General features: G+C 39.6%; 1 long non-coding RNA gene across 1 annotated transcript in view; it reads right to left on the reverse strand.

The window, feature by feature from the left end:
- The window catches only part of LOC103540681 (uncharacterized), a 314,942-nt gene that overhangs the window by 111,688 nt on the left and 175,748 nt on the right, over positions 1 to 27,506 (reverse strand). The window lies entirely within an intron of this gene.

Consider the following 27,506-nt stretch of genomic DNA (forward strand, 5'->3'; position numbering starts at 1 on the left):
AGCCCTTCTCTCCTCCAAAAGGTTCCAACAAAGACAACCACCCCTCCCCTTGATATTCCTATCATGCCTTGGTCTGAGGGTTTCAGTATTTGAAGAAACAACAACTTAAAATTGACCTAGAATTAATGAGCAAGGAAGGCTGGAGTCTGACGAACACTCAAAGCATACCCAGCTTCAACCTGCCAGGGCATCATCAGGAAAATAGCACTATAGCTATGTTGGCAGAAAAGAGTGCTTTTCATTGCACGCAGGTGTGGAAATAAAAGCTCTAATTGTCTCACCAAATATGCTTCTCTTCAACAGCAAAGTTCAACCGGCCAAAACATTGCTGACAACTTTAAAATATGAGAATCAAAAATCAGCAGCAGCCTTCATTTATTGTGCAGAACAGTTGACTCTCCATCCTTCATTTGTTGCTAAGTCCAAGGTGAAGCCAATGCAACTCCTTGTAAAGCCAAAATATTTAATTGGATAACTGGTTTTATGTGTGTGTGTGTAAAATAGTGGAAATAACTAGATTTACCTGTCTTTTTCCTATGAATGATTAGCTGGTGGGTAGATAGGTTTCCACAATATTCAATGATTACCCCCGTTACTGGATTACCACATTGTATTGAAATCTACGTGTTCTCCACACAACAAACTTCTTAAGAGAAAGGATCACCTCTTAGTTTCCCCTTGTATCCTCCAAGTACACAGCACAATGCTGGGCATGTAATAGGGTCTTGGAAAGTATTTGTTGACCTAAACTGAACTGACCTAAACTTGTTCTTGAAACAGGTAAGTGGAGACCACTGCAGATATATGCATCCTGAGGCTCCTTCCAGACAAAGATTGTTCCCTGTGTGACACAAAGTACAAGTGATAGGAAATCACAGCTTAGCCTGTTCCATGAGACAATTTGTGACTTCCAAGTTCTCGGATCCACCCAGTAGGCGTCAAGCCTTTAGAGCTCTCTTACAGAAAAAGGCACTCTCAGATTCCACCCCACTATACAGACCCACCACATCATCACTGACTCCTGCCAATTGTTGGCTTTTCTCTAAAGGTAAATTTTACAAAAGAGATTGGGACAAATGTGCTACCCCTGCAACCAGTGAAACTGAGCTTGCTGAGCTCTGGCTCATTTCCACATCTGTTCCAAAGGTTTGCTGAATGAACTCACACACTAGTGAGTTGAAAAGGAGAGCAATTGCGCTTGCAAAACATTTAGTCCTCTTTAGAGGGGAGAAGCTCCTTTTTAAGGGTCAGCATTTTAGAGGTAGATTTTTATATAGTTTGGTACAATTCAGTAATGTTCCAGACAGGAGGATGTTTATCCAATCCCAAAGTTGGTATTTTTAAGATAAATGCACCTTTTTACCATTTATGGCAACGTTTCTAAAACTCAAGAAATGAACAGATTCCCTGTAAAGAAAAAACACATTTCCCCTTAAGCCCCTGGTGTTAATTTTATTTGAATGTTGCTCAAATCTGTACAAACTTAAACTTATAGATATAAAAGCCCTTATGCTCATAGTTCTTAGACAACTAAACAAGTTTTAAATTAAATATAGACAAAACTTTGAGCCAATACATTTTTAATTAGCAAGCTCAATTTGATATGATGGATGATGATGGGTTGCTGAGAGTTAATCACTACTTGAAATCTGAACCCGGAATCCGTATCTACGGTATGGGTCCTTTTGGGTTTGGCAGGCTTAAAAGAATAGATGCCATTGAATGACTCACTTCCTTCAATCGGATTACTGCAAAACCTTCATTTACAAAATGTGTATCTGCATCATTTACATATTAAATTGGCTTCTATTATTTTCTTATTAGCTCAAGATAATTAAAGAAGTACTACTTGGCACAAAAGATACCGGAAACATAAGCGCAAACATGGGCACTAAATTCATCCAAATGATCTATGTACCTTTCAGGATTTCTTTTAGTTGCGAATAAAAGAAAATCTAACTCCAGCTGGGCCATAGCTGAAAGAATCCCTGGCAAACACACTCCGTTGGCTCTGACGGGTTATGTGCTCATCCCCAAGGCCTATTAAACGGGATGTGCTGATCACGATCAGAGCTAATGCCAGGAGCCACGGATGGGATTACTCTCACCCAAGCTCTGTGTAAGCCTGGAAAGGAGAGAGAAGTGGTTTCTACAGGAAATGGGTGGTACTGTTACCAAGAAAGAATGGGAATAGACGTGCCAAACAACCAAAAATCAATGTTCCCTACAATCTAGAATACGTTTGTATTAACTTTTTAGATTACTATTAAAATATGAACACAACATTTAAAAATTATTGTAAAGAACTCTCAGACCCGGCAAAAATGGTGTTTCGTGTTTCCTATTTGGAAATACTGACTTAGGGGCCATAGGCTAAGAAAAGAGTGAAAAGAATCTCAAACTTGACCTTAAAAGTTCTAATTATTGTAAAGAACTCTCAGATCCTGCAAAAGTGGTCCTTAGACACCCAGCATTTCTCAGACTCGGTTTGAGAAACACTGACTTAGGGGGCCAAAGTCTAACAAAGGGGCAAAAAGAAACTTAAAACTTGACCTCAAAAGTTCAAGAAAGCAAGTCCAGAGAAGCAGATGTAATCTGACCAACCAAATACCTAACTACATCTAGGAGCCTGCAGGAGGAAGCCATTACTGTCTTTTAGATAAGCTCATCTTGCAATTTATACAATTAAAAATAGACTTTCATCTCTATCTTATCACCTCACAGGACATAGATTCTCACCAAATTTGGAGTTCACATTGGGACGGTCAGACTTGAATTACAGGCAACATGGCATTGATGAAATCTACCTTGGGAGGTGCATCAAATAGAACACAGTCTGTTCAGAGAAATGGGACAGAGGTCATGTGACTGATGCAATGGATCAAGAAAACAAAGAGAAGTTTCAAATTGAGCCTGAAATCAAAGGTTAACAGAGCACATACTCTGTATAACAGGTGGCAATTTACCCTGAGCACTTCTCTACTGGATAACACCCTGAAGCACAGCCCCACCCATGGTGGCAGCAGCGGTCTATTTATTCAACAATGGCCCATGATTCTCTTGAAGAACACAGAGAGGCCAGGTGGCTTGTGACAAGAAACAACGTGGCCTCAGTGAGAATACTCATGGCTTTCTCCCAGGTAGGTGAGTTACCCTGGGCAAGTGTGCACACCAGGACAGAGCTGGGGTAAAACCCTGTTATCTGTCTCTATCTCTTTGTACTGATACCCATCCTTAGGCTCCTGGAAACTGGTCTCATGGGGAAACTAAGGTTATCATTAGCCTTTAATTTTTAATATATGGGCACAATTGCTATCACTTTGGAATAATCTAGGACTCTGATTTTTACACAGAAGGGGCATCTAGGTCATGTTTATCCTTGGCTTCCAGGTGACAATGTCCCTGAACCAACCAGACGCAAATATGCCGTTTAAAAGTTTCTATGCTCTCTGCCCTTGCAACTTACAACCACATCCATTGTCAGCTGGGAGTTGGATACCATTCAGGTTTCTCCCTGTGATTACGCCAGTATCAATAGGGTAACCCAGGACAAGTCACTTAATAGTTCTGTGGCATGATTCCTCTACCTATAAAAGAGAATACTGACACTCACTTTTCCCCACTCACAGGGCTGGTAGGAGAATAAATAGGTGAGCTCAGATTAAAAAATTATATAAAAAATTAATAGCAATGAATAGACATGAAGACCTATTCAATTATCCAGGTATGTCTTGACTACCTACTCTCTTCCTAGGACTATTATTGCTTCTCCAGTTTGGTCTTATGTCGAAGAGCATGTAACTTCAAGTTCACAAGGTTGTACCTGGCAAGATGGCCAAAACTGGAGCTTCGTGGTGATCTACAGATGCTCACACACATTTCTCACAAGCAGTCACATAGAAACATATTGTATGTACAGCAAACAGGGGAAATTGAACTCACTCTCTATAGTTACAATTGCTGCTGCAATATTATTATTTTATTGCTATACCTTAATTAAATTCCTCTTACTGGAACTTAAAAACCGTGAAAACCCAGACAGATTGAATATAGCAGACCATTAAGTCACTCCCCCCTTTACTCATAGGATTCTGTTTTAGGGCACAAAAGGGACAATATTACAATGTATTTACTACTCTTAGCAGTGAGTAATATCAACCCATCATCCAAGCACCAGAAACTGACAACATTTTGTTATGCTCTGTGGCTGTAGGCTACTTTTTCTTTCCCCACCCAAGACTAAAAATCCAATAATGTCTTTCAGAAGGGGGTGATGTGGCTTGAGAAATATCTGTTTATGATTCATGCTAAGGAGTGAACATAGTCTGCTACTCACAGCAAGCTGCTTTGCTGCAGAGGAAAACATATTCTATGTTGCATTAACTCTGAGGCAAAACATCACAGCCATATCATCAAATTGGAGCCTGAGTAGGTAGCATAATCATCAGCTGATCCTGATATCCCTTCCACATCAGAGACCTCAAAATGAGCTTCCAAATAGCTGCATGAAAGGACTCATTGATTCCATCTCACAGATGAAGTAACTGAAATAGAGCAATACAGGGTGGCTTATATCTTGGTCAGATACTTGCAACTTACATGATGAAGAATAGAAGTCTAGAAACCTAAAGTCTCATTCCAAAACTAAGCAGCCAACAAAAGCATTAGGTATGGTCCCATTTTGGGGGTCAGGTTCTCCTCCCAGTTAAGCCTAGCCCCAAGGAAATTATGAAGTGAACAATTTTCATATCGAGGGATCTTCTGCTTCCCCCTATTCTGTGGCCTGTTTTTCTAATTGCCTGCCCAGAATCACATACCCTTAAAGGCTTGCTCTCAGATAGCTGCCCCAGACAGAAAGCAATCTGATGAATGTATTAACTGTTCATTCATTTTTTTCATTCCTAAGAGCATTTATTGAGCTATGTTCTACTCACTGTACTAGATTCTCAGGGGTCAAAGATTAATACATCAATATCCTGCCTTTAAAAGTTCATAGTCTAAGGTCGTATTTAATAGGTTATAGCTTGGCAGGGGACAAGGGTTAGATATGAAGTGCCACCTGAGAAAAGGAATGTAGTAGGTGGCACTGAAAACTAGAAAGAGCATTTTTGAAAGTGGTAAGGAATGCTAATAATGAACTTTGTCAAGGCCTACCCCCTGCTGGTTCCTTGCTTCCATTATTTACCAAGCCACAAAATCAACTCTAAGAACCTCAGATCTTTCCACTAAGATCCTGCCTCCATAATCATCTTTCAACAATTCAGCATCATTTGGCACCTACTAAGGGCCAGGCACTGTGCTTTGGGAGTGCTACAGGGAGACTGTCCTTGAGAAGTTCACTGTATAACTGGGAGACGTTGCTAAACATGTAATTACTCTATCATGAGTGAAGTGCAATCAATATTGGAGGTTTGCACAACATGCCATGAGCACGAGAGTGGGTGTGGAGCAACTCATTCTCTCCTTTGGAGTTAAGAAATGTTTCCCAGAGCAGATAATGTCTGAAGAAAGTTTTAAAGGATAAGTAGAGTCATTTGTATGAATAGGTAGGGGGGTATTATATGTAGAACACAGGCACTCACTTTGAAAATCTTGGCCATACCAGGCCTCAATTCCTGCTAATGGCCATAATTGCTGGAACTGAGTGGGGAGTCCCTTTGGAGGGGCATGTGTTGAACTCAACCTACTTTATTTACTTACATTCTTAATCCTTTAAGCATTTGAGTCTGACGTATCTGGTCTATTGATTCCAGCCTGGGTCCAAATGAACATAAAACAATCAATGGAGTTAGACAATTATGTAAAATTATCACTTAATTCTGTTCATTTTTTAAAAGAATTGCTTATTTGATATTTTATAACAACTGATTTAACATTAAATAGGCACATTTTGACTATATCCATGATCCAAAGTAAAGAATTAAAATATTGATGATTAAAGCACTAATGAATTACTCTGTCAATTTAAGTAACAAACCAGTCCTGCAGAGAAAGAGAGCTCAAAAGCCTGTCCAAAAGCCCATGTGTCCCATCTACCCCTACACATGTCAGATGCCACCTTCTCCCATGATATGCCCTAGAGTTCTAGTTTAAATGGACAAGTATATAGTGGTACTGGATAAAATTAGGACTCTCAGACCTTCTCATTTTGGTGTGATGCAGTCTGCAGTGGTGTTCTGGCTGTGACAACGCAGAGACAGGCTCTCAGCAGCCCAAACTGATACATCAGGCCTCTATCAGCCATGATTCCAATTCCTCATCAAAATGATCCCATAATCCCACGGCAGACTGACCAGACTGCAATGGGAGTCCGGATTCTGTTTCAATCCCATTGCCTGAAGTTAGATCTGAAGTTACATGCATCTGAAAACATCTGAGCAGCTGCTACAGGAGAAATGCGTGTGTGTGCATGTGTGCATATCAGATATATAACTTAGAATTGATACAGTCTCCTTATAAAAAGAGATCAGATGGATGTGCTGAAAGCACTCCCATAGAACATTCATATGAAGATTTTATAAAAAGTTATAATATCTGAAGAGAGCAGCAGATTTTGCTGAATCTGGTTTTGCTCAGCTGTTTCCTGATTAGGTCTGGTGACACAAACAGGTTGATTTACATGGTTGACTTCAGTACATCCTCAGACTTAAATAACATGCGCTAAATCCACTATCATACTTTCATTCCAAAATCAACACAATGAATCTTCTCATTCCTTGTTGCTTTACTTACCTTTTTATTTTTAAATCAGTTCTTTCATGGAGGGAAGGGATTGGAGGGTGGCTTTTTGGGGGGTTTTCTTTTTACAAGGATATAGAGAGCAAAGCAAAAAGAATGGTAGATTTGACAGTGAGTTGAATCCAAGTAATGGCTGAGAATAGGTGTGTGGGTTTTTCTAATGGCCCTAAGAATGTATATATAAAAATGTAACAAAAATAAATTGTTAAGACTCAAGAAGACTAATTATAAATAATGGATTTCTTAAGGAGTAGTTTTTAAATCTTCAGGGAGGTGAGAGTACATCTGAAAATTGTAGTGATTCCAGCAATTCTGCCTGATTCCTTTTGCCCTGAGTGGACTTGTTCACTGTAATATTAGTCCCAACAATGTGGCTGGAGCTGCCAATTTGGATGACTTTATACACAACCTCAAATTCCATGGCTGCCAAATTCAACTGAAGACCAAAATCGTGTCTACATGACCAGGCAGAGTTAGAACAAAACCCATTAGTGCATTTTTCCAAGGTCTTAAGATGTTAGGAGAAGCAGGATCCGAAAAGGCAGGCCTCACTATTCAAGGAGCTATCCTAACAAACCAGCAGGCTGCACCAGCTCAAGGGACGTCACCCTAAGAGAGACCAAGAAAAAGGTTGATTTGCACCAATTCAAACCAGAAAAAAGTCACACTCTAAAATCAGCACTGTTATCTGTAATAATGATAATGATACAACTTTTAGCTATTCCAGTGTATCACTGATAGTAATAATTTTTTAATTTCATTAAGAAAAGTCTCAGTGATGGCATTTCTAAGCTTTGTTTATTTCTAATAATAAATATTTAAATTTATACTTCTATGTCCATCAGCACAGGCTTGTGTTTAATCTTTTGTTCCTGATTTATTGTACTTGTTTTTAAGATGACTTATCTTCACAATGGTTTGCACTGAGCAACATTAGAAAGAACTATGTTCATCTACAGAGTAAAATGCACCAGCCGAAAATTTAAATTATTTGTTTAACTTTATTTGAACTTGAGAATCACAACATCCATACTTCAAGAACTTCCTCTGATAATATAGCTGCTTTATCAAGAAACTAATTAAGAGAAATTAAGATAAAAGTAATTAATTTACTAAATTAAGAGACAAAAAAGACAGAGATCCCATCTGGAAACTATTGGAACCTAAATGGTGCCCCCCTACTCCTGACTCACAAAATATAAGGAAAAGAAAAATATATATGCTTAGGGCTTTTAAAAAAGCTCTCATTCTCTTTTTCTTCTCTTTCCTTTCATTAATGCAATGCTCATTTTACACATTAGACCTTAGATTTATTAACAAAGCACCATGTGTAATGAATTCTCATCTACTAGGGATCTGAGAAGACCATCTGGAAGAAAGAGAGTATGCATGAGTCAGTAGGTCCCAACAGCTGGCATCAATGTGCAAACCTTCTGCCACTCTCCTTTGGATTTTCACAATTTTATTGTATTTCTAAATACACCATTGCTTCTTTAAATAAGCTTCCAACTTCTGGCTTTCCAAAACATCTTTGGATTTATTTGTCATATGACACCCCGAACAACAACAACAACAAATGCAAACCCAAAAAGGAGTGCTAATTAAGTGTAGGAGTTGCAATGTTAAATGATTTTTTAATAACCATTGAATTTCTATATTCTGGAGAGAAGACAGCCCAGCCCACTGGAAAAAGCAAGCACTCTGAAATGAGAAAGATGATGTTTTGATGCTGGTGTCTGCTAGCCTTGAATTTCTTTTCTGTAAAATTGAGGTGATCATGACTGCCTGAAGGAGTTGTCGTGAGTATTAAATGATACAAGAGATGTAATCTGTTAGAGCAGCTCTGAAGGCCTGAGTTAGAGTGCCTCAGAGCAGTGTGTGGAGTGGGCCTTCTTTGAAAGCACAATTTAAGACAATTCAGGAGGTTCTCTATTTCCCTCTAGTTGGCTGTTGGCTCCTGGGAACAAGGCATGGGGTTGAGGGGGGCATGGCAATATGCTTTCAAAGGAGAGCTGAACTTCAGATCTTAGAGAGAGTCATCTCATTAAGGCTTGGCTGGATCTGTGGGAAGATCTGAATGCCAACCCATCAGGAGTGACATAATAGCTCTCCGTGCCTACTCTGAATACAGAGCTACTCCAGGGAGCAGGGGTAGGGGCTCACATATTTTTCACTGATGGAAAAGGGCCACCCTATGCACAATAAATAGTCTCCTGTGGATTCCAAAGGCTTCCAAGTTTCTTTCAGGGAGGTGTGTTCCCACACACCTGCTGAGAGGTCACGCTCAGGCAGCAGCTCTGACTGCCTAGAATTTGGATTAGATGAACCCACTTGCCATTTTCCCATTTCTATTGGACAATGGAGTCTACTGATGTATACAGGAGAGCAGTAGCCAGTGCCCTCCATTCTGCAGAAACAACCCAGAAAATCCTGGAGATTCATTATCATGAGAGTAGTTAGCCCAGAGGCTCAGTCCAGGCAAATGGAACATTTCATCATTGAAGTCAAGAGGAAAGGGAAGCCTAACAGAGATGAGAAGTATTCATGAGAAAACAGAAGCAAATGAGAACCCAAGACATTCTCATGGGAAGAACTAAACCAATAGATGTTTACTGAATGCCGGCTTAATGATCAGCAATCTACAGGAAAAAAAGGAAATAAAAGTATTAGTTGCAGTCCCTGCCTCCAAAAGAACAAAAGTTCCAAGACCATGGAAAGTGAAATAACAATAGATGACTTATGAAGTAGAAGAAATGATATCAGTGAGAGGGAGAGAGAATAAGGGAAAGAGTGATGATAGATAGATAGATAGATAGATAGATAGATAGATAGATAGATAGGCAGGCAGATCATAGAGAGAGACTATAGATAGATAGATGATTGATAATATATAGATAATAGATAAAGGAATAAATAGGTGATAGATAGTTGGACAGACAGATAGATGATTGATAGATGGAGAGAGAGAGATAGATGATAGGAGAAACATGATAGATAGATAGATAAATAAAAGGAGAGAGATAGATGATAGATCAGAGAGTGAGGGGGAGAGAGAGAGGTGGATAGATGGACGGAGAAATACATAGATGATATGATAGATGGACAGATAGACAGACAGATGGATAGATAGATATTGGCTATCATGTGCCATGTACTTCGATGGATACTTTACATATATTTATTTAATATCGATCTTCACAATAACTGAACTGGATATTTACACCCATTTTACAGATTTACAAAAACCAAATCTTGGAGACATTTAAAAAACTAATTAGGGATATATGGCTAGTAAGTAGAAGAGCTGTAATTTGAATCCAGATGTAACTCCAAATACTTTTTCAGAGTTTAATGGTGTCATGTTTCTCTTTTCCCAGTGCTGACAGGTGGGTCAGGGCCAGGTACTCAGCTCGATTTATCCTATATGATTGGCACATTTCTGCTATGTGGTCCATTGTATTGCAACAGTCTTTTTTTTATGTTTTGTCATTCTTTTTTGGAAATCAGTAGGATCTACATAAACAATTTGGATTAAATTGACTCCAAAGCTCATGTTCTGTGTGTTGTATCATGCGCCACATTAAAATAACAGGTCTCGGCACCAATTGAAATTGAAAGGCAAAGCAAGCTTTGTTGCCAAACACATTTCGTTAAGACAAAAAAAAAACCCACAAATAGTCACAAAATGATAGATCCTTTCATCTCACTCTGAAGGATTCAGAGACGCAGAGAGGTAGGATTCCAATGGGGCCACTCCACTAAAAGTGGAGAGAAGCAGGAGAGAAGCAGAGGTGAGCTTCCCACAGAGTTAGTGAAAGTAGGGAGGAAGGAGAAAGGAGGATCAGAAAGGAGAGAGAAATTAAACACCAGCAAATAAAAACAATTCAAGCTTGCTGCATTATCTTCAAAGTTATTGTTTACGTTTCATTTATTTTTTGCTTTAAAAAGGAGAGTCGGGATCCCTATTTTATATCTGTTGAAATCAATTTTTTCTGAGAGTTTTCTTTTTGTTCCTTTGACAGCCTGCCCTCCCAGCAGCAACTGATCCTAAAGGAAAGTGCCAGGCAGTCCTGCCATTCCCTAGGCGGGGCACTGTAGCAGCATTCAGACACATCGTCCTGATGGCTGCACCTGCAGAGATACATTTCAGGAGAGTCCCTTCCCTCCCTCCCGTAAGCTAGCTTTAGAATGCTCAAGTCTCCTTTAGAAATGAGATAATGCTCTCCTTTCCTCTCCGCAAAGCTCTGCTGAGAATTCTGTAAGGTCAGGAAATCAGCAAACCAGGGTGGACTGCCTCACTTTCTCCGCCTCCTTGTATTTAATCCCAACTGGAGGCTGGGACCTGCAGGTGAGGGAAGGAACGAGGCACTTGGCACTAGAACAGATGTTCCTCCATCCTCATCGTCCCCAAGGGAGAACAGCCCTCAGAGGCATAGTCTCTATGTCAAAAGTGCTTTCTTAGCCTCCAGGGCAATCTCAAACTTGAAAATTCAGAGGAGCCCACAGCCCAGGCTTTGTAAGCCTATATGACTATCCAACTGCCAGAGCGGTTTTTTTTTTTTCTCATTTATAGGTTTCATGACTGCCAGCAGAAGCCAGCTCCTCCTCTCAAAGGGATTCTTTCTGTCATCGTTGTTATCATCAACAGGCATTTATTAAATACTCATCTGCCTGTGGTGCTGGGTACAATAGAGCACAAGGGCCATTTTCTGTTTGAAGTATAGATTGTGGCAACAACTGATTGAACGTTTTTCACTTTGTTCAATAAACAATGAATGAACTTATATCACCTACAGAGCAAAGGCCAGTCAGAAGCCTGCACAGAGACTTCACCAGGGGCCAGGAGAATTGGGCTCTGTTCAACCTGGCACCCTAAAATAGATATGGCACATGAAGGTGTTTTCCACTTACAGTTTCAAAGGGCCCACCCTCCAAGATGGAATTGGAGAGACAAAGAAGCAGGCAAAAGCCTGTATCCACAGTCTTTTTCTACACTTTCTTCCCTTTTTTTCACTAACTTTAAAAAATTAGGTAATATTTGATACATACTAAAGAATGTATGTCATAAATATATGAATTATAAATTATAATAATAAAATGAACTTTATGGCCCCACCAATGAACTTAATACTGGAGCTTAATCCTCAGCGTCGAATCCACCTGGGTGCTCCGCTCCTCCCTCACCCCACACCTTTCCCTCCAGAGTCGAACACTGCACTGAATTTGGTGTTAATCGTTAATTTGCCATATAGATTTAGCACGTATATTTGTAAATAAACAATATATTATTTATTCTTGCTTGGTTTTGAACTTTATAAAAAGGAGCTTAATTCACATTTCCCTGCTTACAAATGAAGTTAAACATATTTTCTCAATACATTTGCCATTTACGTTGCCTCTTTAGTCTGATGTCATTTCCCTCTTTCTTCTGTTGGCTTGATAATTTCTTTTTTTAATTGATTTTTAGGAATTCTTTATATGTTCCAGAAGTTAATTCTATTTCAGTTATATGTCAGGCAAATGCCATCTCCTTGTACTTTCATTACATTATGATGTCTTTGATACGCAGAAGTTCCTAATTTAATATAGTTGAATTTTTAAAAATTTAGATTAGTGCTTTCTGTGTCTTATTTGAATAAATGTTTCCTTACCCCAGGATGTAAACTGTCCTATATGTTCTGTGAAAAGTTTTGCCTTTCATATATAAGCTTTAATCCAACTAGAACTGATTTTCTTTGCGATGTGGAACAGAACTCAAGTTTAATTTTTTTCCCATGTGGATAATCAACTCTCTCGGTACCATTTACTGAATACTACCTCCTTTCCCAGTCATTTGCAATACCACCTGCCACACAAAGTTCCATATGTGGATCTGTCTCTGATCTGTCGATTGTCCTATTTAGTTTAATTTCTAACTGCATGTGAATTATGACCACATGTAGTATACTGATTACAGTAGCTTTATGCTTGGTTATCTGGAAACACAAGTCCTTCCATTGTTTCCTTCTGAAGCAGAGTCTTGGTTTTCCTTGGGACCTTGTTCTTCCATTTAAATTTTAGAATTAGCTTGTCAAGTTCCTCAAAAACCACCGGTGGGGTTTTGATGAAAATTATTCTGAATCTATAATTCATTTTAGGGAGAGTGACAACTTCATAATATCGAGGCATTCTATATATGGAAATGGTATATCTCTCCATTTATTTAGGTCTTCTTAGTAACTTTCAATAAAGTTTGATTGATACACAAACAACCATTTTCTTCAGCCAGATCTCGCACATCATTTGTTAGAGGTATTCTTGGACATCATTTGTTTGTTGCTACTATATCTCTGTTAGTACTATATTTATGTTTGCTGCTGCTTTTAGAAATCTGATCCTAATTCTTTTATTTTATTTTCATATCTTACCACACTGCCAAGGACTTCCAGTGGTGCATGGAAGTGGTTAGGTGATGTTGCAATTTGATTGGAGATCGTCTATCAGGCCAAGGCACTTCCATGTATTCCTAATTTGCTAAGAATATTGCCTATCACTTACAGGCACCTATTAAGATGTCACATTTTTGGCTTTTAATATGCTAGTAAAATTACATTTATAGATGTTCTAATATTAAGCCACTCTTGCATTCTTAGTGGAAACTCAACCTGATCACGCTTTATTATTTTATGTGCTGCTGTATTCTATTTGCTAATATTTTGTTTAAAATATTTACATCTTCGGGGCTGGCCCCGTGGCCGAGTGGTTAAGTTCGCGCGCTCCGCTGCAGGCGGCCCAGTGTTTCGTTGGTTCGAATCCTGGGCGCGGACATGGCACTGCTCATCAAACCACGCTGAGGCAGCGTCCCACATGCCACAACTAGAAGGACCTACAATGAAGAATATACAACTATGTACTGGGGGGGCTTTGGGGAGAAAAAGGACAAAAAATAAAAAAAAAAATCTTAAAAAAAAAAATTGTTAAAATATTTACATCTTTGCCTGCGAGTGACATTGACTTATTGTGTAAGGTCTTTATCAGGTTTTGATATTAAGGTTACACTGGCCTCAAACCATAAACTGGTTTGGTTCCCTCTTTCTGTTCTATGGAAGAATTTATACACTATAGAATAATTTATCTTTTATTAAATTGATATAACTTACCTATACAATCATCTGGGCCTGATGTTCTATTTACTGAGAAGGTCATTAACTATTTCAGCTTTGTTTCTCTTTCAATCAGATCTGGTATGTTATATTTTAAAAGAATTTTTATATTTTTTCTGTTTTCAAATGCAGTGGCATAAGTTTAGCCATAGTATTCTAGAATTAGTTTATTGTTTCCAGCTGTTTATCTCCTTACATAAACTTTTTTACTCCTCATATTTTCGTCTTTTCAGTCAATCTAAAAATAAGTGTATCTATTTTGATAATCTTTTCAAAGATATAACTCTTAGCTTTTTTGATATTTCCAACTATATTTTTATTTCATTAATTTCAGATCTTACTTTCATTATCCACTTTCTTCCATTTTTTTGTTTGTTTAATGTTATCACTTTAAAAAATTTCAAGTTGGGGCCAGCCTCATGGCGTAGTCATTAATTTCATGTGCTCCACTTCAGCAGCCCAGGCTTCCTAAGTTCAGATCCTGGTCACAGACCTACACACTGCTCATCAAGCCATGCTGTGGCAGCATCCCATATACAAAGTTGAGGAAGATTGGCATGGATGTTGGCTCAGGGACCATCTTCCTCAAGCAAAAAGAGGAAGATTGGCAACAGATGTTAGTTCAGGGCCAATCTTCCTCACATACAAAAAACTTTCAAGTTGGATGTCTAATATTAAATCTTAGCATTCAAGGGTATAAACTTTGACATTTAATTTATTCCACAAGTTTAATTTGTAGCATTTCATAATTTAGTTTTAAATAATTTTTTTAAAACTTGTATTGTGATTTCTTCTTTAACAAAGGGGTTAATTAGAAGTATATTTATAAAATTCCAAATATATTGCAATTTCTTTTTAATTTATCTTTTTGGTTTTAATTTATAACATTTTTCATTGTGGTCTGACCATGACATCTGTTTTTTTTTTTTTTTTTTGAGATCTGCTTTATGGTCTATTACGTGGCCAATTTTTGTAAATGTTCCATGTGCAATTCAGTACAATGTATAATCCAAATGGGAATACAAAATTTTATATGTCCATTAAACCAAACTTGTAAATTGTATTATTCAACTCTTTAATGTCTTTATTACTTTTAAGCTTGCTTTATCTATCAATGATTGAGAAATATGTGATAAAAGCCCCCAAGAGGGTGATAAATTTGACAATTTCTTCCTTTGTTCCACCAATATTTGCTTTATATTTTTGGAGATAGTTTGTTAAACATATAGCATTTCAGAATCTTTACTCATCCTGGTGAATTAAACCTTTTTCATCATGTAGTAAATCTTTATCTTTAATAAAGTTTACTGTCTCACATTTATCTATCTAATATTAGTAACTATTTCAGCTTGGTTTCTTTAGTTATTTTTCTTTTAATTTTTCTGTGTCCTTGAGTTTTAAGAATGTTTCTTGTAAAGAATATTTAGCTGGATTTTGTTTCTGTCTACAATGTGGTAATCTCTATCTTTTAACTCATTATTTTAGTTAATTTACATTTGTTGTCACTATTGATATATATAGAATTCTACTATCTATGCTATGTTAATCAGGGTTCTCAAGAGAATCAGAACCAATATGATATTTGAGAGATAGCACGATTTAAGGAATTGGCTCACACAGTAATGGGAGCCGGCAAGTTGAAATCCTCAGGGCAGGCCAGGCAGGCTGAAAACTCAGGTAAGGTCTCCATATTGCAGTCATAAAACATAATTCCTTCTTCCTCCTGAAATCTTCTTCTCTTAAGGCCCTCAGCTGATTGGATGAGGCCCACCCACATTATGGAGAGAATTCTGCTTTTTAAAATATTAAAATATTTATTAATTATAAATATTAGTCACATCCAAAAAATACATTCACAGCAACATCTAGACTGGTGTTTAACCAAAAGGCTGGGCCCTATAGCCTAGTCAAGTTAACACATAAAATTAGAAATGACACATGCTTTCTTTCTTTTCTTTTTTCCTTTTTTTCACTTTTTTGCTTTTTCTTGGCTTCTTTTCATTTGGATTGATTTGATCTTTATGTTTAATGTATGTTAATCTTCTCATTCTACCCTTGTGTCTCTTAATTTCTTTTCCACATTTTTCATCTTATTTCATCTCTGTGTTACATGCTGTGTAATTTCTTAAGCTCTATCTTCCAGTTCACTAATTCTCTCTTTAGCCTTGTCTTATTTCATCAATTTAACTAATTTATTGAGTTTTTAATTCTGTCAATTACACTTTTTATTTCTAAAATTCCATTTGGTTGTTTTTCAAATCTGCCTAGAAACTTTTGTTATTGTTCCTCATTCAGGTTTGTCGCTTATTTGCTTATTCCCCTCTTGTATTTCTTTAACTATTTCAAGCATAGTTATCAGTATCTGATAATATCTGAAGTGTGTGAGGAGGTCTAAGTCTGTTGTTTCCATTCATTCTTAATCATATATTACTTTACCTTCTGTGTTTTGTTAAGTTTTTATTATGAGCTCATATTTTATGGAATTTAAACTGTGGAATTCCTAAGGGCTATGGAAAAGATCGTTTCTTCCAGGGAAGATTTGCTTCTGCTGACAGCCAGTGGGAACTACTTATATGACATTACTTTGTCAAAAATATATATATTTTTTAGAGAGGAAGATTGGCCCTGGGCTAACATCAGTTGCCAATCTTCCTCTTTGGCTTGAGGTCACAGCATGGCCTGACGAGTGGTGTGTAGGTCTGTGCCCAGGATCTGAACCCACAAACCCTCGGCTGCTGAAGTGGAGCATGCCAAACTTAACTTCTATGCCACCAGACAGGCCCCTCTTTGGCCCATTTTGAAGGTCTTGGCTTAATGTAGTAGGCCTAGACTCAGGTCCCTTTTATTGTGCTGAGTTAGTCTTCCTGTCTCAATATGGCAGAGCTCTCAAGAAAACACAGCTTTTGTGCACATTTAATGCCTAGACCCCTGTTCTTCTTTCACTACTCTCAGTGATAAATGCAGCAGTACATTGAAAAGTATTGTAATTTTTCCAGGATACAACTGTACTTAACAAGAAGGTTCACTAGAGTTTCTATTCTTCTAAAACACGAAGAGCCTATCTCTGTGTCTTCATCTCCTTTCCTTTCCAACTCTCTGCAGTCTGGCTCAGACCCCACTGGGTTAATGATACAGAAATTTCAATTGCCAATAGTTTGCAAAAACAAATATTTATCTTCTTTTTCACTTAACTCTCTGTATAAATTCATTGTGTCTATTTCCCCTCCTTCTTGAATCTCTCCCCTTCCTTAGCATCCATGATCCCATGTTATCCTGATATAGTATATAATATTTTGATATACTGATTGATCAACTTATTCCTCTGACATTCACATTTGCTAGATGTGGAGCATTGTATCCCTTATAACAGCAAGACCAGAGACCAAAAAAATTATGTTCTTGGTTTTAGAGTTTCCAAAGCAAATTCCAGGTGTAAGGCAAATATAATTCAAAGGACATATGAATAGGAAAGGTGTTCTTTTCCTCACACTTTAATAAAGCTTCTGAACTATGGAAGGTGGAGAAAGAAGAGACAATGAAGAAAGTTGGCAGGGCCCATAATAAGGGGACCAGGTAGGGCTCAGACCAGAAACAGCAAGCACGTACAAGGAGAGTCAATATCCAGAGACCTTAGTGCCTACTCTTGAACACCATAATGTCTTGTCAGCACCAGAGAGTGTGAGCCCTGCCTATGCCCCAGACCATCCAGTCTCCATTCTAGTAAGTAACACACATCACCATCCTTCTCACTGGTGTTCAGCGAGAACTTTCCATTGTGGGCAGCCATCACTTTACTTAGGAAAATTCACTAGGAGAGATGCCTGTTTCAGCCCTAAGGATGACTTATTAAGAACTTAACTGTCCTATGTAAACAATGCCTTTTCATTTTTAGGAAACTCAAGAGCTACCAGAGAAAGAGTAAAGTGAGGACACTAAGAGCAATGAGAGGGAAAAAGTTATCATCCTGCCAGCACCCTATCTCGTCAGCACTGGGGTGCTTCTATAGTCCAGAACAACCAGCTTGTAATTTCTTCCCATGCAGGGACTGTGGAGAACATACCTTGCTTTCACCACATTCCTGCTCTCTAACTAGTCCTTCTTCTTCTCCTTAACTGGATTTGCTTCTTTCTACCACCACCAAAATATGTATTCACTGAGAGGTTATCTTTGACACTCTCTATCTCCCTTCTCTCCTTGACAAATAACAAATTCATATCCATACTGCCATCTCTGAACAAATGTCACAAGTTCTGTAATAGACATGTGTTTAAAAGAACATGTGCCATAGAATCACAGAGGAAGGAGAGCTCAAGTTGGCCTTAAAGAGAATTCAGTTTCCCAGAGAGCAAGTGAAAGATGACCCTGAGGAGCAGCATCACTCACAGAGATACAGCTTAGTGGTGGCACAAGAGACCACAGGCGACAGCAGTTGCTTGACAAAATGAGGGAACTACTTGTGTGGATAATTGTTTGGTGACTACATTGGACACTTTATGAATATTTTCTCATCCAATTTACTAAAGCTTTTCCAAAGTCTTCATAAGTAGCATCAATAAGATAGCTAGTCGTTGGTCTTTAGAGACTTTCTGAAAACTGAGTGTGGAACTGGCTCCCTCCTCCAAAAACCCACCCATCTGGAGCTGGTGCCTCAATGGTTTGGTGCCAAGAAAGCCAGATAAAGTGAGCTAGTCCCACTATCTCAGTTTTATTCTCCCTTTCAATGGGAATGTAATGAACCATTTTCCAAGTCACAGGATAAATCAACCGTTATATTTTCAAAAAGGAACTCTGCTGCAATTTTATAGTTACAATAATTTTCTCAATATTTTCATCACTTGAAGATGATAGAGAAAACAAAAAAGGGCAAGTGGATTCCCAGGTCATTAAAGACAGCACTAGAGCCCACTGAGTGTCCCCGAGATGCATGTAATTGCCTCCAGTAATATGTACTTTGTCATGTTCTGTTGCCAAAGTCACTAGTGACTCTTTCTTATCAATCTCCCACTTGCTACAGCAAAACTGAACTTGTTGCAGCCCTGACATTTACAACAATATCATTAGTTGCTGAAGACAAGACAAGGAGCAGGGCCTCAAATTTTCAGGAAAGCAACATTTGCAGGCTGAGTATAGGAAAAGGAGGAATCATTTACTGCTCCTTAGCTTCCCATCTTTATTACTCTAAAGCCCATGTTTCATGAGTTGGCTTCACGCTATAGCACTCCCTTTCATACATACTTACCAGCTTGCATCTCCTGACATACGCACACATTGCAAAAGGCTTAAGTGTCCCAGAGGCTATTCTTTCAGACAGATGTACTGTGAAAAGCCAATATCAGGCATAAAGCACTTGTGGACCACACTGCCCATGTACTCACCTCAGACCAGTTGTGCATCAAGTGTATGTCGCATTATCAATGAATTCCACAGGCACTGAGCTGAGCCAGGTACAAACCCAGCAGCAGGGCAGCAAGCTTTTCTCGACAGGCCTTCCACAAACCATTCCTTGTGCACAGTGACACATGAAGCCTGTTGTGTATCGCATCAATGGCAATTTGCAGAGCTTCCACAAATCACGTTTTGCTTGCTTTCTGTCTTTTGTTCCTAAATGTGGTATTTGCTGTCGATTAAGTAGTGGGCCATTGTGGGGCTGGCCCCATGGCCAAGTGGTTAAGTTTGCGGGCTCCGCTTCAGGCGGCCCAGTGTTTCATCGGTTCAAATCCTGGGCGTGGACATGGCACTGCTCATCAAACCATGCTGAGGTGGCGTCCCACATGCCACAACTAGAAGGACCCACAATGAAGAATATACAACTATGTACCAGGGGCTTTGGGGAGAAAAAGGAAAAAAATAAAATCTTTAAAAAAAAAGTAGTGGGCCATTGATTCATGAGACTGAGAGATACGAAAGCAAGCTCTTTTTTGTGCCTTCCAATGGGCTACGTTTCTTCAGGAGCCTCCTTTTACGACTACAGAGAAAATGAGAACACCTTTTACTTCCTCCTTGTTGAGAAATGTGTTGAAGAAGCATAATACCACGGTGCAAAGAAGTTCAGATTCTTGGATCAATGTGCTATAGAAATTTAAGGTATATCATAAAATTGCCTGAGGATGGACAAAATCCGGAGAGTCATAATTATGTAAATAAACCAGGTAAGAAAAAACAAAATGCTGCAAGAAGATATAGATAAAAAGATGCAGATTTGAACATTTGCATCAGCAAGGCGGTAGGAACGACATTACATCACTTGAAATCCATGCCATTTATCTGATAGCTTTTTTTTTAAAGATTTTATTTTATTCCTTTTTCTCCCCAAAGCCCCCCAGTACATAGTTGTATATTCTTCATTGTGGGTCCTTCTAGTTGTGGCATGTGGGACGCTGCCTCAGCATGGTTTGATGAGCAGTGCCATGTCCGCACCCAGGATTCGAACCAACGAAACACTGGGCTGCCTGTAGCAGAGCGCGCGAACTTAACTACTCGGCCACGGGGCCAGCCCCCTATCTGATAGCATTTTAATAAACAAAGTTAAGAGCATTTCTTATTTTTTAAATGTAATTACTGTTATGAAAGAGATTTTTTTCTTATCATTAAGCAGCTATTCACTGAGATAAGAGGTGGATTATTGACAATTTAATTACCTATTAAAGTTATTAATAACTTTTGCAATGTTTTAATTCCAAGTTTCCTTTCACAGCTCTTAGATGAGATTCTTGTTTACTGTGTAGGATGGACATTAAATATCCTTCTCAACACAGGCTAGCAGAGTTCCGCAGTGCCAGGATCCTAGACAGAGGTTCCATCAAGTGCAGGCAATTGCTACATGAATCGGTTAGAATACTTTCAGCCTCAAATAAGAGAACATCCACCTAAAGGCAGCTTTAACAATAAGAAAATCTATTAGCTCACGTGGCAGTATCTAGAGGTAGAGTGGTTGCAAGATTTGTTAATGAACTGTTTAAAGATATGATCAAAATGGCATATCTTTTCCAATTTTTCAGTTCTATCATCCTTAGCACACTCTCGCTTGTCCTCAAACTTCTCCTCTCATGATGGCAAGGTAGCTGCTGCAGTTCCAGACATTATATCCTCACACAAATCCACCCAGAAGCAAGAAGAGTAGTTTCTCCTTTCATCCCTTTGTATCTCTTTTATTCAGGGGAGAAACCTTTCCCAGAAGCCTCTCAGCAGACATGTCTTCTGGTTCCATTGACCAGGATTAAGTCACATGCACATGCCATTTCTGTAAGGGAGGCTAGGAAAGCAGTATCGGGATTTCCAGATCCTCTGTTGGGAGACAAATGCTGGTATCAAGGAAGAAGTATGGGGCCAACAACCATATCCTTCCTTCTACATATTTCATTTTCTCCCTTTCTCTAAAAAACAAAAACAAAACAAAAAAACCAAACTTCTTTCCCTTTTCATTTGTTTATTTCACCTCTTGGTCATCCTATCCTTTTCATTTTGGTGGTGGTGGTAGGTATTATCTAAGAGGTTTGGAGAATAGCAGAAATAGCCCCAGACTTGGCAAATGATATTCTGGGTTCAAGAACCTGCCTTGCCCCTTATTAGCCATGTGGTCACAGATGCTCTTGGGCTCTGAGCCCCATCTGTAAAGAGAAGATAATAATCCCTGTCCTACCTATTTCTAGAAGTAATTGTGGGGGCCAAATGAGGTAAGAGGCAGGAGACTGTTTTGGAAGCTGTCAAGCACTATGCATATTCAATGAGCTTCTGAGACAGCCTAAGATGATTGTTTGCACTCAGAAACACCTACACCTTGAGTGGCCTTTTCTCATCCACTATGCTGAGGTCATTTTGAAAAGTAAAATTCTTGTGAGCCAGAGATTTGCTAACAGTGCTTGGAAAGAAGCCAATATGTACACAAGTGAAGAGCATTTGAGCAGCTGCACTTTAGAAGTGGAAATTAGGGAACAATGGTCTCTCTCTCCCATTAACTCATCACCCTGGACAGGTCACTACAGCTAATTAATGGAATAGGGACAGTCTACAATGGAGTATGCTACAGACTTAGAGAAGAGGCTACAGATGGTCAACTATTTGGACCTGGGCACCATCTTTCCAGAAGTCTTCTCCTCCACCAGACCCTTCTCCATGGCCCAAGCAGCTCACTCAGGACACTCAGCAACTTTCTTAAGGTTCAGGTGCTTATTTGGGCCTGATAAGTGAGACTCCACAGAGCAGGGCTGACCCTAAGATGGCCCCTCCTCTTTGAGCACTTATCTACTATGTTCTTGAAATAGACACACACATACACACACAGTACATACTAGAAAGACTGAGACATAGGCCTTGCCTTCACACTCTAGTGGGTCAATTATATAAGAGCACTACTCAACTCTAGCTCAAGGTACATACAGCAATTGCCAAGAAGTATCCAAAGTGCTCAGACCTTCTGTATCAAAGTCAAAGCAAAAAGAGAATGAATCCAGGCAGGAGCATCAAGAAAGAATTGACATGGTTTTGAAAGATGGTGTCATGTTTACAGGTGGAGATGCTGGTAGAAACAGAAGGAACAAAATTCAAGCTGGAGGAGCAGAATCATATTTGAGGAAGGGGAGCTAATTAGTAGTATATAAGAATAGAGAACAGGTAGATTATGGGGAGGTTGGAGTCACGGGCAAAGATCTTGGGTATTAGGCTCTTGTTTCCACATACTCACTTTGGCAGGAAGGGGCATTTTCCCCGGTCTTCCTCCTCCCATCCCTTCAGAACCTTGCTGTTCAGTATCCCCTCCTGCCAGCCTCCCTATTCACCAAAATTGCCATCAAGGAAAGATCTGATATAAGTGACTTAGAGTTTGGCAAGAACTGAAGGCAGACTACTACTTCATTTTAAACCTTGGCCCAATTATAGAGTAAAAGGCATTGTTTCCAATCAAAGGAACTCCAGGAACCAAGATAAAGAGACATCACATCCCTTAGCTGACTGAAAGCCAGTTGAACTAAAAAAACATCTGAATTCCAGTCCCAATTATACGATTTATTTGTCCTGGGGGCAGGTCATCTAACCTCTCTGCACTTCAGTATCCATGCCCATAGTAAGAAAATCCTATCTGTCATACCTACCTCACAGAGCTGTTGTAAGGTTCATAAAACAACCCACACAAAGGTAAGGCATCTTGGTAATAAGGATGCTTAGCCTACTCCTGGAGTATCTGGCTACTGGCAAGTATCCTGGTGATACTAACCAAGGGACTAATGGCCCAGATAGGGAAATGCAGGGAGCTGTGTAATGTTTAGGACATCCCTCCCCTAGCTTAACCCTTCTCCCCATTGAGGAATTCCCAAATGCACAGGACTCTGGCCTCGGCTGGCCCAGTCTAGGCCACTGGCACTGGAGCACTTGAGAAGGGGATTGCATGGCCAAAAACACACTTAGATCTTGTCCTTTCATGGGTGCTGAGTATGGGAGAACACTGACCCAGCAGGCACCAAGGAGACCCAAGTTGAGCTCCTGACCTGCTTTCTTGTCTTAGCTCTACCCCTGCCCACCCACGGGAACTCAGAGAATCACTCTGTCTCTTTGAGCATGATTTCTTCTGTAAATTGGAAATGATACCACCTGTCATATCTTCCTCACAAGACTAAGATGTATTTTGCAAAACAACATACTATTACTATAGTGTGTGATGCTATCTGACAGAAGAGTCTTTGGACACTCTTTGAAGCATGGGACGTCCTTCGGAGTCTATTTCAAATGCCATGTCCTTGATGACAGCTTTCCTAGTTTTCAAGACAGAATTCCTCTCCATCTGTGCACTCTCCAAGCACTTCAGAAGTTCCTCTGACATGCATGATGTCATACTGTAACTAATTGCATGTGTGTGTCCCCCACTGAGGTCCTTGAAGCTCAGGAGCTCTACATTTTTCACCTTCAAAACCCCAGGACACAGCACTGGCCCTGCACATAGTGTTTGCACAGGAAGTATTTGGATGAAAGAAAGTGTTCTCAGACAGTGGTTTTCTTCTGGATTTCCTTTTTGCCTGTAGGACATCCCAGGGTTGGAGACCGGATACCTTTTAGAAACTTGGTACAGGCTGGGTCTGAAGCACCAGAAGATGAATAGGAGGATATTATGATAGGATGGGGATGGTCAAATGCAGTGGGTGCCACTTCATATCCAGTCTCTGTCCTCAGGGCTCTCAGGCAAAGGTTATACTTTACACCTTTTTCTTCTGTCTTAGAAACTCTTTCCTAAAAATGTTTCTAATTGAAACACTGGAATTAGAAATTGGGCCGCATGGTCATATTGATGGGTCCACTGCAGAAGTGCCAATAAATTGCTCAATGGCACCACACCGTTGCTTGCTCAGGCTCCATTAAATACACAATATTCTACCTATACATGCCAAGAAACATAAATGAGGTATTTTCATTATAAATTAGCAGAGGAATGTGAAGCAGCTAAACCAGAAATTTTGCTAAAGTTTTTTTTTCCCTCCCTCAGTGTGATCTCAAGATGGAATGCAATCCAGCAGTTGAAAATGGAACAATTTAAGGGTGTTTGGTTCCAAAGCATGAAACATGCAAAAGTGTAGTCTGAAGAATGTCGAGCAGAGCTGGGAATGAGACTCACCAGCCATTCCTGGGTACTTTTTAGAGGGAAGTATTATTGAGATCCAGCTGAGCTGGGTAAAGTCCCAGTAACATTGACATCACTTGCTCCATTGCTTTTCCTAGTAAGACGAAGACACCGTAATGGTTTGTAATGATACTGCACAATGTTGTGTCTAAAGACACGGTTTATTAAGGAGGAGATGGTCACTGATGTGTTTCTCTATGTGATAAAGCACTTCTAACTACAAACCACACAGGCAAACAGAATATTAAAAATGACTCTGAATGCTATAGAGTTAAAACAAATTGGATATCTGTGCCTCCAGTTGGGTTGCCATTCTTTCTAATAAAATAGTGTCCTAAGAGGAAGATATGCTGTTTGAAGTTAGGAAGACATGGCTTGAAGCTTCTGCTCAAAACATCAGAATTCTTGTTACCACGTGCAATTGCTATATTTCAAGAAATAATTTATGGCACCACTACAGACAGGCTAGGCTTCCATTATTGAGCACTCAGACAATGATAACTTCTTATGTATGCCTCATTTAAGATTAAATCTGCTCAACAACCTTATTATCAGATCCTATTATTATGTTCATTTTATTAATGAGAAAAACTAATGCTTAAAGAGGTTATGTAACTGCCTCAATGTTACACAACTAGTAAATAGCAAAACTACTTTTCTAACTCAGGTCTGACTAACTCCAAAGTCCACAATTCTCATTCTGTGGATGAAGACATCAAGGCTGAGGGAGGTTAATAACAAGATGGTTACATTGCAGAGCTGAGACGCCAAACCAGGAGAGTCTGACTCCACGTTACATGACCATGTTGACTCTTGCATTTACCTGTCTTTCTTAAGACCGTTTCAGTGAGTGGATGTGGGTTGGTACCTCTCAGCTTTCTCCAAACTTCACCCTGTTTGGGTATTTAGCACCCAGCAAGTAGTTCAGCAGACTCCTAACTACTGAGCAAAGAGAGCCTCTGCCACTCCCACACAGCCATGCAGTTGTGCCCATGCTGGGGTTAAAGGCCTTGCTACCTCCACATATTAGAGAGACGGCTTGAGTACATCTAGACATCTAAAGAGTCTGGAGTCTTACCAGAGGCACTGATGTTCCCTGCAGAGTTCTTGACACTCTCCCTTGTATTTAATAAATATGTTTTGGCAGCTTACTCTGTGCCAGCACTGAGACAGACTCTAGGGACATAAAAACGACAGATACGGTCCCTGCTCTCAAGTATAAAAATAACAGCTGACATTTGTTGAACGCTTAGTGTACACAGATCCTCCTAGTGCTGCCCATGAATGAACTCATTTAATCCTCACACACCCCATGATCGATTTACCTAATTGTCCCATTTTATGGATAAGGACACTGAGGCATAGGTAACTGAAGTATAACTTCCCCAGAGTCTAATGTGGGACACAGACAAGTAGACAAGCCTTGCCAATCCAGCGCATTAAGTGCTGGGCCTGAAGGAAAGCAGATGTGTGCTCTTAGCCCCACTTGGGGTTAGGAAAGGCTTCCCAGAGACCAAAGAATGAGTTAGAACTGGCCAGTGAATAGGTGAGGAAGAGCATTGACACAGAAGGGGAGGATAAGAAACCTTCAGGTCCTGGAAAAGTTCAATAGGTCTGAAGCATAAGGAGGGCAAAAGATGAAGGCAGAGAGGTAGATACGAGGGCTTTTTATGTCATGTGGCTCACTGCCAGAGCCTGAAATCCTTTTCAAATGATCAGAACCAGAGGCCTTTCAAAGTCACGAACATAATCTAGACCATGGCAAATCAAAGTTAGCAAAGGATGGCCAATGTCACATTTCTCCACAATATTTCTTTTTAAAGATGGCTTATTTTTTCTCCCTTCAACTCAGATTAACTCTGGGTGGTCTTGTTTTACCTCCAAGAGGCTCTGGGGGAAAGTAATATTCTTGTCTCCCAGAATATCATCTGTAGGAAGCTTTTCAAGAAACGCCAGACTCACCAGCCTCATTCTGGGCAGGCATGCCAAGTGGCACACACCTGCACTTACCCTGATTCCTCTCCAGCCCCTACCCCCAAGAAAAGGTGCTCACAAAGGAGTCCAACCATTATTTATTGCTCATGCAATGAATCTCCAAGCTCTCTTTCCAAAAAGGGGCCCAATAAAATCTTATTAGACAATCATGTGTGTTCCGTATCTAAGAACATAGGTGACTCACAAAAGCAGTAGCGGTCCAGAGTAAAAAAATGTCACTTCTTGATCTTTGTAATCCAAGTACTACAAGATATTTGAAAATCAGCACTGAGTGGTAAAAATCACATGAAAATCAATACAGCGCAAAGGATTAAACCATCTCTCCTAAGATCAATCATGTGCCCGGTCCCGGCCCTCCTGTATACTCATGTCCTCAGCTTTCCTACTTCTGATTTGCTACTGTCTAGATCATGTTTATGACTTTGAAAAGTCTCTGGTTCTGATCATTTGAGGAGGATATCAGGCCCTGGCAATGAGCCATATGACGGAAGAGGCCTTCAGATCTTACCCCTCTAGCTTCGTCTTTTGCGCTCCCTATGCTCCAGGCACATAACCATTGCTTGACTATCCTTGAGGATGTCCAGGTGGACTTCTATCACTTCCCGAGACAAGGTGGTCACTTGTGAAAATAGTTTAGACTCTGGTTTTTGCCCCCAAATAAGGACTAAAGTATGAGGGGAAAAGGAAAGATGAGAGCTATTTAGAGGCCTCCCCCAAAGGGACATCCCAAACTCTTTACCTCCGGTCATCTCATTCTAAGAACCCACTCTCTCCTCATGTCCCAAACTTGAGGTCCACTGGGGAGGTGGGGAGGGTTACTGTATGTAAGAGAATAAATGAAGGAAGATAGCAGATTGTAAAAATCTAGTGTTTTCATAAATTAAACTGTAAAGATCCTTTTACTAATTCCAAAATGTAAATGGAGGCTGAATTACGATTAAAAAATAAAATATTTCTAAAACCCTGCCCACTTCTTTGATTCCTCAAAGCCATTATTCAGTAACATCGAGTCAGTAAGTCCAATGGTT

The sequence above is a fragment of the Equus przewalskii genome, chromosome 22 (assembly GCF_037783145.1).
Source record: "Equus przewalskii isolate Varuska chromosome 22, EquPr2, whole genome shotgun sequence".
Taxonomy (NCBI): domain Eukaryota; kingdom Metazoa; phylum Chordata; class Mammalia; order Perissodactyla; family Equidae; genus Equus; species Equus przewalskii.